Source organism: Lissotriton vulgaris, chromosome 3_1 (genome assembly GCF_964263255.1).
Source record: "Lissotriton vulgaris chromosome 3_1, aLisVul1.2, whole genome shotgun sequence".
In the NCBI taxonomy this organism is placed as follows: Eukaryota; Metazoa; Chordata; class Amphibia; order Caudata; family Salamandridae; genus Lissotriton; species Lissotriton vulgaris.
The window spans coordinates 38,839,359-38,851,644 of record NC_141689.1 but is presented as its reverse complement, the minus strand read 5'-3'; the positions used below and the strand labels follow the sequence as shown (position 1 = coordinate 38,851,644).

At 48.9% G+C, this 12,286-nt stretch overlaps 1 protein-coding gene across 6 annotated transcripts in view; it reads left to right on the top strand.

Annotated features, from left to right (window-relative positions):
* Positions 1-12,286, top strand: part of LOC147725885 (long-chain-fatty-acid--CoA ligase ACSBG2-like) — a 405,988-nt gene that overhangs the window by 319,189 nt on the left and 74,513 nt on the right. The gene's annotated exons all lie outside the window — the stretch shown is intronic.

Genomic DNA, 12,286 nt, shown 5'->3' with positions numbered 1-12,286 from the left:
CTGAATGCTTCAATTATTGGCTTGTATCATTGAGAAAGAAACAGCACACGAACAAATGAATACTTCCTAATGGGGATGTTTGCCACTACTCTTTCCAGCAGAGATAAATTCAGTGAGTATAGAATTATCCATTCATTGAGGTGCACCTGGAGGGCAAGTTGCAGAGAAATGTCAAAATACTTATTGACATCCAAGCTGGCCGGTGCCCTGGAATTGTGAGTGCTGTCTGATCTTAGAAATGTGAATGACATTCCAGAGGTGCACTGGGCTTACCCATATCTACTAGGCCACGTAAAGCCACCATAAATGGCTTTACATGGCCTCGTAGATGTGGTGTGAGGCAACGTAGTGCAAGTCACTGCATTACTTCACACTGGGAAGGAGATGCATGCCATGGACGTTATGGTGGGTGTTCCCAAGTAACACCCATGTCATTTGGCACATTTCAAGATTTATAACAAGCTGTAAACCTCGGAATGAGTCAAAAGTCTATGCCTCCCCTAGGGTGGTGTAAGGGTTATTTTGTGAGGGAAGTTGTCCCCTCCCCCACAAAAAGAACCTAATTTCAGCACAGACACCCTTGCTTCATGGTGAAAGAGTGCCTAGGTGGGCGGTGTGTGCCATCTCTGTGTTATAGGACAGGAATGCAACATATCTCATCGAAATGCCACATTCCTGCCTTTTTCTTTTGACATCGCTAGTGCAGCAGGAAGGCTTGCAGCACTGCCCTACGCCAACATATAGTAAATGATGCCCTAGGTCTTCAATGAAAACATACAAGCCATACATAGTCTTCACAAAAGGGATATTACAGAAGACAGTTAAAGCACAAAGCTCTTAGCATAGCCACTACCCTGAGCTGCATAAAGTTGGTTAACGTTCCCTTGGACTACAGCATGAACGTATAAAGTTTGGGCTTTACCGGGATTCTTTGTTCCCCAGGAGGTGAAAGGTATTAGCTCTTGGTGAGCCGCTATGGAAGAGATCTTGCATAAATCAAAACTTTGGGTGAAGTGTCTACCAGCTGGCTAGTTAGAGGGCCACTAATGGGTTTCTTGAGCACATTGTTTGGTAGAGGAATCATTTAAGATTCAGCAGCTATTATGGCTTCTTCATTTTTTTAATGTGCTTGCATTGAGACAGCCTTGGTCTCAGCATAGTTCCCAAGACCATGAGAACATTCTATGTAGGTTGTTAAATTGAAGCGCATTGACAGTGTTACACTAAATTAAGATGATGGGTGGCATGCTAAAACAATGTCATCTAGTCACAGTTGGGCCGATTCACAGAACTAATCTAATACAAAATCCTAAACTTACTACTTCTGGTAATCACAGAAGGCACTTACTATTTTTGGTATTCACAGAAATCACTTACGATTTCTAACTTTATGTCCGCAGAATCTCTGCACCTGGACCGTACTCTCTTCACCGGGACCGTACTCTCTTCACCGGGACAGTACTCTTCGGCTAGACTGTACACTCCGGCTCGAGCTGTAATCTCTGGCTCGGGCCAAATAAAGCGTAATCAATGTTCCGGAATACAATTTTTACAAAAAGGAATATTAGGAATGTGTGATAAATGGTAGAGGAGGTCATAAAAAATTGTCTGGGCAGGGAAAGGTCTATGGCCAGAAACTACATTATATCAGGGTAAAGTTTTGCTTCTTTGCATCATGGTACAATTTACTCTCCCCTTAGTGTTGACTGTAGTGTTGACACTGCAGTCAACACTGAGAGGACCACATATTGTGCACTGCATGTACCGTGATGCAAAGAAGCAACCTTTTCTGGGATAAGATGTAGTGTCTGGCCTTACCCTTTTGCATGCCCAAACTATTTTTCATCAATGCCAAGGTAGGTGACTGACACCTTAGTGGGCGCAATTGAATCCAGGAGCACATATATATCTGAGCTATTGGAGAGGTCCACTTAAGGCTAAAAATGGTTATGGGAGTACTGCACATTTCCCTATTGACTGGGTCCCATTCTATGGTTAAAAACAATTAAACAGGATACTAAAAATGGAAGTCCATTGATTCCTGCATGTTTCCGCCCAGTACGAAAGCGCCCAGTGGGTCACTCTGAACTCTGCCTTCTTCAGGACTCTTGGACCTCCCTACCCACCCTCAATTAATTCTAGTGATGTGTATGCTAAAAGGAGGCACGAGGCTCTCCTACACCGTCATTGTAGCAAAACCTGTAGGATATCTAAATATAATGCCAGCACAAAAGCCTCTATTGTTCATATGCATAAGCAATCATTCAATATAGTGCCTCTATCTATATAAGATGACTCACCATTCCACTCCATATTCACAGCAAAAAATACATCGTCAATGTTAAAAAATTCCCTGCACCACCATCAGTGTACACTGCAGGCAATAAAGAAGAAGTTTAGGTGCACTCACATTGTGAAAAAGAGGTGCACTCGCATTGTAAAGAAGAGGTGCACTCACACTGTGAAGAAGTGGTGTACTCCCATTGTGAGGAAGACGTGCACTCACAATATGAAGAAGGGGTGGAATCATAATGCGAAGAAGAAGAGATGCTCTCACATTGTGAAGAAGTGATGTGCTCACACTGTGAAGAAGAGATGCACTCACATTGTGAAGAAGAGGTGCACTCACATTGTAAAGAAGATGTGCACTCACATTGTGAAGAAGAGGTGCACTCACATTGTGAAGAAGAGGTGTACTCACATTGTGAAAAAGAGGTGTACTCACATTGCGAAAAGGTGCACTCACTGTGAAGAAGAGGTGCATTCACATTGTGAAGAAAAGGTGCACTCACCATATGAAAAAGAGGTCTACTTACTTTGTGAAGAAGCGGTGTACTCCCATTATGAAGAAGAGGTGTAATCACATTGTGAAGAAGAGGTGGACACACATTGTGAAGAAGAGGTGCACTCACATTGTGAGGAAGAGGTGCAATCATATTGTGGAGAAAAAGTGCAATCACATTATGAAGAAGAAGTACAATCACATTGTGAAGAAGAAGTGCACTCTCATTGTGAAGAAGAGGTATACTCATATTGTGAAAAAGAGATGTACTCACATTGCGGAGAAGAGGTGTAATCACTTTGTGAGGAAGAGGCGCACTCATTGTGAAGAAGAGGTATAATCACATTGTGAGGAACAGGTGCACTCGTTGTGAAAAAGAGATGTAGTCACGTTATGAAAATGAAGTGCACTCACATCGTGAAGAAGAGGTGTACTCACATTGTGAAGAAGAAGTGCACTCATTATGAAGAAGAGGTATACTCACATTGTGAAGAAGAGGTGTACTCACATTGCGGAGAAGAGGTGTAATCTCTTTGTGAGGAAGAGGTACAGTCATTGTGAAGAAGAAGTGTGATCACATTGTGAGGAACAGGGGCACTCATTGTGAAAAAGAGATATAATCACGTAATGAAAATGAAGTGCACTCACATTGTGAAGAAGAGGTGTACACAATTACTCACATTGTGAGGAAGAGGTGCACTCACATTGTGAAGAAGAGATGTGCTCACATTATGTAGAAGAGGTACACTGCATTGTGGAGAAGAGGTGTACTTGCATTGTGAAGAAGAGTTGTGCTCACATTGTGAAGAATAGGTGTAATCACTTTGTGAAGAAGAGGTCTACTCAGATTGTGAAGAAGAGGTGTAATCCCATTGTGAAGAAGTGGTTAACTCACATTGTGAAGAAGTGGTGTACTCACATTTTGAAGAAGAAATGTAGTCACATTTTGAGGAATAAGTTTACTCCCATTGTGAAGAAGAGGTGCACTCACACTGTGAAGAAGAGGTGCAATCACATCACACTGTGAAGAAGAGGTGCACTCACATTTTGTCATTTCTGAGACTCCTCAACACAGGTACATTGGGCACCATACTGCTGTGTGTGGTATCCACAGTCTCAGTGTAATCCATCCCTTTTCCAACACCTTAATATTCACGTAAAACATACCTGGACTTACTACATGAAATATATACCCATTTGGTGCATTGCCAAGTCTTCAATTGTCTGCTGAACGCCATCCCACTCTGCTTGAGTTAGACTCCTCTTATAATTAGCTAAAGCCACAAGTGGTTTCCTTTTGAGATAAGTGACCAGGTTAAATAGTACTTGTGTGTTAAAGGTACCTCCAAATATCCCATACATCTGTAGGTACTTACTATGCCAAGGGAGTAGCGTCACTGGCAGAACCTAGATTGGACACCCAACAAATGGATTGTGATGGTTTTTATTCTTGACTCACTGCGTTAGCTTGCGAAAGCCAAATCCCTCACATGCATGTGTCATTTGCAGGGTATCATAGAATTTGTAGTTAAATCTCTTACTTCCCCGTGTTAGATTGGGAAAGCCACACTCCTTATGTGCGTCATTTTTGGGGAACCATGGGAATTGTAATCCCGATTCTTAACTCTGCCTATAATTTGGTGTAATTTAAGGATCTATGGTCTGTCTTAGAACCAGGGTTTCTTGTTGGCAGGGGTATTCTATCTATCCAAGCAGGAACCACCACTCTAGTCAGAGTAAGCTAGATACACACTAAAAGATAACCTGTGCTCACCCTTTGGTAGCTTGGCACACAGCAGACAGGCTTATCTAAAGAGGCACTCTGTGTGTGGGATTTGCACACACACTTTACACATCAACACAATGAACACACCACAAAAAGACTTCACACAGGTTTAGAAAAATAGATAATATTTTTATGAGAAAATCAAGGCAAAAACTAGAAGAATATAAAAGTAGAACCAAAGTTATGAATTTTTAAAGAATAAACCAAAAGAAAGTCGTTAGAAGAACACAATTGATAGACAGAATGCAGAACAAATCAAAACATTCACCTCCAGTCATCAGATCTGAGTTAAATCCATAATTCTATTGCTCACCATGCCACCTCAGTTTAGACCTGGAGATATGCAAATCAATATTGACCCTGTCCCTCATGGGAACAGTCTAGCCCAAACTACCAAGCCTGGTCCTACTTGGACCTGAAACAGGCATCCTAGGACCAGTTTCACCTCTCATCAGCCAGGATAGCTTGAATCAAGTGGCATAGTCAGCCCGGAACCCACGTCTGCACCAGCAGCCACAGTGTCAAAGGGTGATATGTCGGTCCTGATCAGTGTAAAGATGCTGCTGTGTCGGGGGCGTGGCCAAGATGGCGGCGGAGTAGGACGCCTTTCCGAGCCGCTCCGGCGCTGATCCGACAAAGCTTCTAATAGCACGATCCTGAGGGAGCGAACCTGCTTCAAAAGTGGTGGGAAGGTCTACCTGACGAGGCGGTCTACTTTGGCGCTGTTGCTGGAGCGGGGAAGCCCCGAGATCGCCCTCAAGATCGATCGAACTCCGCGACCTGTGCGGCCCCGGCCTTTCCTGATCTCGGCATCCGGCTTGGAGGGAGGGCGGAGCCCCTGAGTCCCGCCTGAAGACACCAAAACTAGCGCAAGGTGGAGGGACACGTTGTGTCATCGGGCCGGAAGGTCTAGCTGCAGAAGTGGCTTGGAGTTCCCTGGCCTGCGAGGTGCTGCAGATTTACGGGGCTTGACGAGTAGAGCCCCACAGTGGTCACCAAAGGATGGTACGAGACTCCCGCATGCCGGCGGTGGTGGCCCTGAACGGTGGCGATTTTCCTGCCCAGGCCCGGAGGTGGTGAGCGGCACCGGACCAGCAGACCCCGGCGAGGCCCGGACCACGAGGGGGGTCTGAAGAGGCTTGGGGGACAACGACGGCACTTGCGGGTGGCCGCCATTGGTCTTCGGCTCGCCTGCGCACCTGTGAAACCCACAGCTCGTCCTGCTGTACATGTGGACCCCGGCATATCTGCGGACTATAGTGTGAGGCCTGGTGCTCGATTTCGTGGTCGCACGCTTTAGCCTGGGCCGAGCAACAGAGCCCGCCATCTTGTCTGGCCACGTGGCGCTTGGTCGGGACGCTGTGGGCCGCCATGTCTAATGCGCAACGCAAAAGGGGCCTGGGAAAGGACAATGCCCTGAAATCCTCCCAACAACCGGCGTCCCCTGGGGCTAGTGGATCGTCGAAGCAGTCGGATGACGAAGCGCCGGTGACAAAAGCCTTCATGACCGAACTCTTTGCCTCCATTAAGGAGGACATCTCCGAACTCCGGGCGCAACTAGCCTCCGATCTGCGGGAGGTGCGGAGAGATGTCGACGGCCTGGGCGAAAGGGTAGCGACCCTGGAAGACCATGATTTAAGTGTGGCCAACGACGTGCACTTGCTGCAACAGGATATCATCCGCCTCACCGAGCAAAACCTGGACTTGCAAACGCATACGGAGGATTTGGAAAATCGCTCCCGCAGGAATAACATTCGTATACGGGCGGTGCCATGGGACGGTGAGGCAGGGGACCTGCGGGGCTATGTTCAGGAGCTATTCCTCCAAATATTAGATGACGAGGATACAAAAGAGATCCAGATGGACAGAGTGCATAGAGTGGGGCTGCCCAGGCGCGGAGGGGGCCCCCCCGATATTCTTGTGTGCATCCATGATTTCCAACTTAAGGAGCGGATCCTCCGCAAGGCCAGAACACTCACGTCGCTGCAATTTCGGGACCACCGCCCCCAACTGTACCAGGATCTGGCAGCCTCCACCCTGCAGAAGCGGCGGGAGTTCCGCCCGGTGACAACATTCCTGAGAGAACGGGGCCTTCTGGTCGGGGGGTATGAAAGTACTCTTGGAGGAGACACCCTCGACTGTGGCCATGGGGGATAGTGTACTAGTCCCTCCGGCCTGCTTCCTGGAAGGAAGGCCTCCTACGGACTTCGGCCTTCTGGACATGATGAGTACTGTTTTTGCATTTATGGGTTTGTTCTTGCTCTTGTTTTCGGTTGTGTTTTGATTGGGGCAGGGATGGGAGTTGGGGAGTTCGGGATGTTGAGGGGGGACCCGTGACGGTTGGACTGGGGGGGGGCATTTGATGTGTGGCTGCGGGTATGCGTGTACAGTAGTGTTGTGGATGTCATTACAGTGGTAGATTGGCGACTGCTGGTCATCTCTTGTGCGTGGGCTGGTCTAGCTGTGGGGAGGGGGACATTTGGCGTGCTGAGAGCGGTTTCTGGGTCTCATCTTTATTATGCCGATTAGCGTAGGGACATGGAATATTAAGGGTATGAATTCGCCACAGAAGCGGCAGAAGGTTTTGAAGTATATAGTGGATCACCACCTTGATGTTGTTGGGCTGCAAGAAACCCACTTGGCGCGGAAAGATGAGATGCTGCTCCGCCATAGGGCCTATCCCATTATTTATAGGTCTTCCGCTGCCACGAAACACAGGGGGGTGGCACTCCTCTTCCGAGCGGCACTGCACTTTCAACCTGTGGAGGTCCGTCACGATAAGGAGGGCCGTTGGCTAATGGTCAAAGGACTTATACAAGGACGATTGTGCACTTTCGTGGTGGTGTATTTACCCAATGCTGGTCAGAATAAGTATTTGCAAGATCTGCTGGTGAAGGTGGGAGACTTTGCAGAAGGGCACTTGTTCCTATTGGGGGACTTCAATTTGGTGTGGAACAGGGATCTGGACAGTTCAGGTGGTCACAGGGCGGGTACAGGAGTGTTTTCTGGTTCCACACAGCAAGGGGTGGGGGAGCTGGGGCTAGTTGATGGCTGGCGTTTTTTTCACCCTTCCACGAAGGACTATACATTCTTCTCACACGTGCATCACTCCTATTCCCGTTTGGATTACATCTTCCTTAGTCAGTCCCTACGCGGGAACGTGCTGGATGCCGCCATTCTTCCAATCTCGGTGTCGGACCACAGTCTCCTGGTGCTTACTCTTCGTTGGTCACCGCCTGACGCTGCGTGTCGGAAGTGGTATTTTCCAGCGTCGGTGGTCAGGGACGAGGTATCTAACCAGGCATTGCGCCTCGCTATTCGTGAATTCTTTGAGCTTAACCCTCCATCGGACACCTCGCTAGCGACCACGTGGGATGCCTTTAAAGCTACGATCAGGGGCACATGCCTGGGACTTAACTCGCAGCTTAACACACTGCGGAGGAAGGAACGTGAAGCCTTGGAGGCTGAGGTGCTCGAGCTTGAGCGGGCTCACAAACTAAATCCCTCAAGAGTGACCCTACGCCCGTTGACGGCAGTACGGGGCAAGTTGAAGGCACACTATGCCAATAGGGCCGAGCTTACCCTCCTACGATTGGGGCGCCAATCGTACTCTTGCGGCAACAAGATTGGCAGACACTTAGCGCGACAACTGCGGGACAGGAAGGAGAGAGAATACGTTGGGGGGATCAGAGACACCGCGGGAGTGCTACACCATCGCGACGGGGCGAAGGCGGACATCTTTGGATGCTTTTACGCCGAACTGTACACGGGCGACGCCCTGGACGCTGCGTCCCAGCAGGAGTTTCTACAACGTTTGTCGCTACCTCGGGTCTCTAGGGAGTGGAACGACTTGTTAGAGGCGCCGATCTCGAGGGAGGAGGTTCTTTCGGCCATCAACAACTTGAAATTACACAAGGCCCCGGGTCCAGATGGATACACGGCGGTCTTCTACAAGACATATGCTACCGAGCTGTGTGACTTTCTGGTTACCCTTTTTAACGATATGGCGACGTCGGGAATGAACGCAGGGACTCTGGCGGAGGCGGTGATTACGGTCTTGCCGAAACCGGGGAAGGATCCGGAGCAATGTGCTTCGTTTCGTCCCATAGCCTTGCTTAACATAGATGCGAAGCTTTATTCGGCAATCCTGGCCGCCCGTCTCCAAGATCTGCTACCGGCGATCATACACCCGGACCAGTCCGGCTTTATTAAGGGCCGCCAGACTCACGACAATACCCGTAGAGTGGTTCACCTTATTGAGAAAGCGGACAGGTTCCGCATCCCGGCCGTATTGGTGGGTCTGGACGCGGAGAAGGCCTTCGATCGAGTGGATTGGGGCTTTCTGTTCAACACGTTGCGAGCATTCGGCTTCTCTGATAGGTTCATTACTATGGTGCAGGCGAATTTCTGTAGCCCACGTTCGAGGGTGGCAGTGAATGGCCACTTGTCGGCCTACTTCCCACACTCGAGGGGCACTAGACAAGGGTGTCCCCTATCCCCTTGTTATTCGCGCTCAGCATTGAGCCCCTAGCAATGGCAGGGAGGGAACATGAAGGTGTGAAGGGCATACCATTCACAAGAGAGCAACACAAGATTTCCCTCTTCGCGGACGATGTGCTACTTTCGGTGGCTGATCCTGCCGGTTCTCTACCTAATGTCCGGGATATCTTGCTTGAATTTGAGGGAGTGGCTGGATTTAAGGTAAATTATGGCAAGTCTTACATTCTGAATTTGACCTTTTCGCAGGCCGACGTGGCTCAGGTGCGAGCGTTGACGCCATTGGCTTGGGCCTCGGGCTCGATTCTCTACCTGGGAGTTCACCTGACTCCTACGGTGGGTGGGTTATTCGCGGCCAACTTCCCGCCCCTGCTGGCAAAGACGCGGGCGGAACTGGAGAGATGGAAGCCTAAATTCCTGTCCTGGCTAGGTAGGGTGCACGCAATTAAAATGGTCCTCCTCCCCAAATACTTGTATCTATTCCAGGCCTTGCCTATCCCGCTGGATAGTTCCTTCTTTCGACAGCTCAAAACGATGGTCCTGAAATTTGTCTGGCAGGTGGGTCGGGCGCGGGTGTCGTTCGCAATCCTGCGTCGGCTGAGATCTGAGGGCGGGGTTGGTCTTCCGGACCTGCGCCTATATTATAAAGCTGCCCAACTGAGGGTCATGGTGGAATGGTCGCAGCAGCTCTCTGAGAAACATTGGCTGCATATGGACCGAAGCGTGGCGGGTCGGTCCATTTGGGATTTAGCGTGGAAGCCGAAGAGAGATCGCCCATTGAATGCGTACCTCAGTACTCCCACGGGTACTACGCTGAAGGTGTGGGACACTCTGGCCGGCGATGAGAGGTGGACGACCTTCCCATCTCCGTTTATACCATTGCACTTCAACCCGGCCTTCCCCCCGGCGCTTGCCGAGGGGCCCTTCGATACGTGGAGAGAGGGTGGATGCAGGGCTCTGCTCCACCTGTTCCACGGCTCTGATCCCTTGACCTTTGCTAATTGCATGCGGGATTACCAGGTGCCACCAACTGATAGATACAGGCATATCCAATTACTACACTGGGCCACGTCACCGGGAGTGCGGGAGGCAGCCACGAGGCCTCCTTCCAAATTTGAGGCTTTTTTGCTAAAGACGTCCACTATGAAGGGAGCCATCTCCTTCCTATATCAACTGCTGCTTCAATCTGAATTGTCTCCTAGGCCGCGCTATATGGAGCAGTGGGAGGAGATGGCGGGGAGGGATATCACCAATGGTGAATGGTCGGCATTGTGGAGAGATCTGGCCCAATTCAATCATTCGATCCAAGTAAGGGAGGCTCCCTTAAAAACTCTCATGCAGTGGTATATGGTTCCGGCCCGGCTTCATCGTATCTACCCGGCTACCTCAGATAGGTGCTGGAGAGGCTGTGGCCTTTTGGGGGACTTCCGCCACATTTGGTGGGACTGCCCTATCATCAGACCATTCTGGATGAGATCCTTTCCCATATCAAGGATATTCTGCGATACCCTATTGAAAGCTCTTTGGCCTTTGTGCTTCTGGGCCTGCGGGACCCCGGTCTTGAGCACCAGACACGCGCGGATAAGAAGATCCTATGGCTCTGCCTGGGTGCAGCCAAGCTTACGCTGGCGGCAGCTTGGAAGCGGAAGGAAGCACCGGCGATCTCTCTTTGGCACGCTAGACTCTGGAGGCTTCTGAGCCTGGAAAGAATGGCGGACATCTTCCTCGGTAATTACAAAAACTTTAAGCACATATGGGGCCCCTTGGTGACCTTTCTATCTTCTGGCCTGCCTTCGGCGGTTTGCCCAGCATCATTGCGGACTTTACATCTCTTTCAACTTTAGTGTGCTTGATGAATGAGTGTGGTGTGTGTGTGTCGCCGTCACAGGGGGGTAAGGGGGGGGGGGTAAGGGGTGTTGGGTTTCTTTCCTTTCGGTGCCGCATCCGGGGCACCTACTATCAGCGGACGGTGCATTTTTGTGCCTCTTGGACTATTAGTAGACCTACATGAAGGGACTATTCGATTTCGTAAGAACTCTGCTCCTGTGGGGCAATTTATACGGCTACCTCCTTCCTACGAATGTACGAGCTTATTGCCTGATCTTTCTTTAGCATTGTAGTGCTGCCTCCGTATTGCCTTGCTTTATTTCCCACTGTGTGGGATCACCTGTGACGCCCCGGTGCGGTATAATGTGTTTTCTTGTCCTTTTTGTTCACTGCAAAATAAAAATTTTACAAAGATGCTGCTGTGTCAATGTTGAAGTTGGATAAAGCTGCGGAAACCAACTTCTGAGGCCCAAGACTGGAGGAGGCACATCAGGCAAGTGTAGGGCTCACAGATGGCCAGGAGCACCAGCAGAATTCAAGAAATCTTTTATGACCCTGAGACTTTACAAAACAGGATTCTAGCAGAGGGAGAGTAGGCAAACGCTCAGCTGACAGACAAGCAAATCTGGACTCTGGCGCTGGGAGCTGGCACCGGACCCGCTCAATGGGGTCACTCGGCATCTTCCATTAAGTAGGTCCTGATAGTGGAGCAGGGTGCTGGGTGGTAAGAGGCGGGAGCGGGCAGAGGAAATAGTGGGAAGCAGTAAACGGCATGGGAGAGACAAGAGGAAAGATTACGCCAACATAGTAAGCAGTTCCATTTACACAGTTTCATAGGTATACAGAAAAGGGCAGCACCAAGAGTAAGAAGAGCAGAAGAGGAAAAATACTAAGATATAAATGAGATAACAGCCATATAGAAACAATATAGAAGGAGGTGGAGAGAATGTGAAGGTAACAGGACTTAGTTAAAATAAATTAGGAGCTCTGGATAGAAGTATCTATAGAGTTTGGCAAGATACTTTGGAGAAAAGACTTTAGTTTGACAGGATCGTCAAAAGAACGTGTAGTGCCCTCATTAGACAATTTACATAGACAAGGATATAAAATACCTTAACGAATATGTAATTGTCTCATTAGTGAATTCCAAAAATAACATTATAATCACTCTAGGTCTAGTTATATGAGGTTGAAAATGACCAAGACGGTGTGCACTTTGAATGTTCAGTGGAGGATCATGCTGAAGGTCTAAAAGCTCAGACAGGAACTTCTTCAAAGAGAGGAGAAGGTCCAATTTATTCATGTCAATTTGTAAATTGTGTCTGTGTGACACTTTTTATGGATATCTTTTATCCGAATAAAGATTTACTGATGATGATGAGTTGGTAATAATC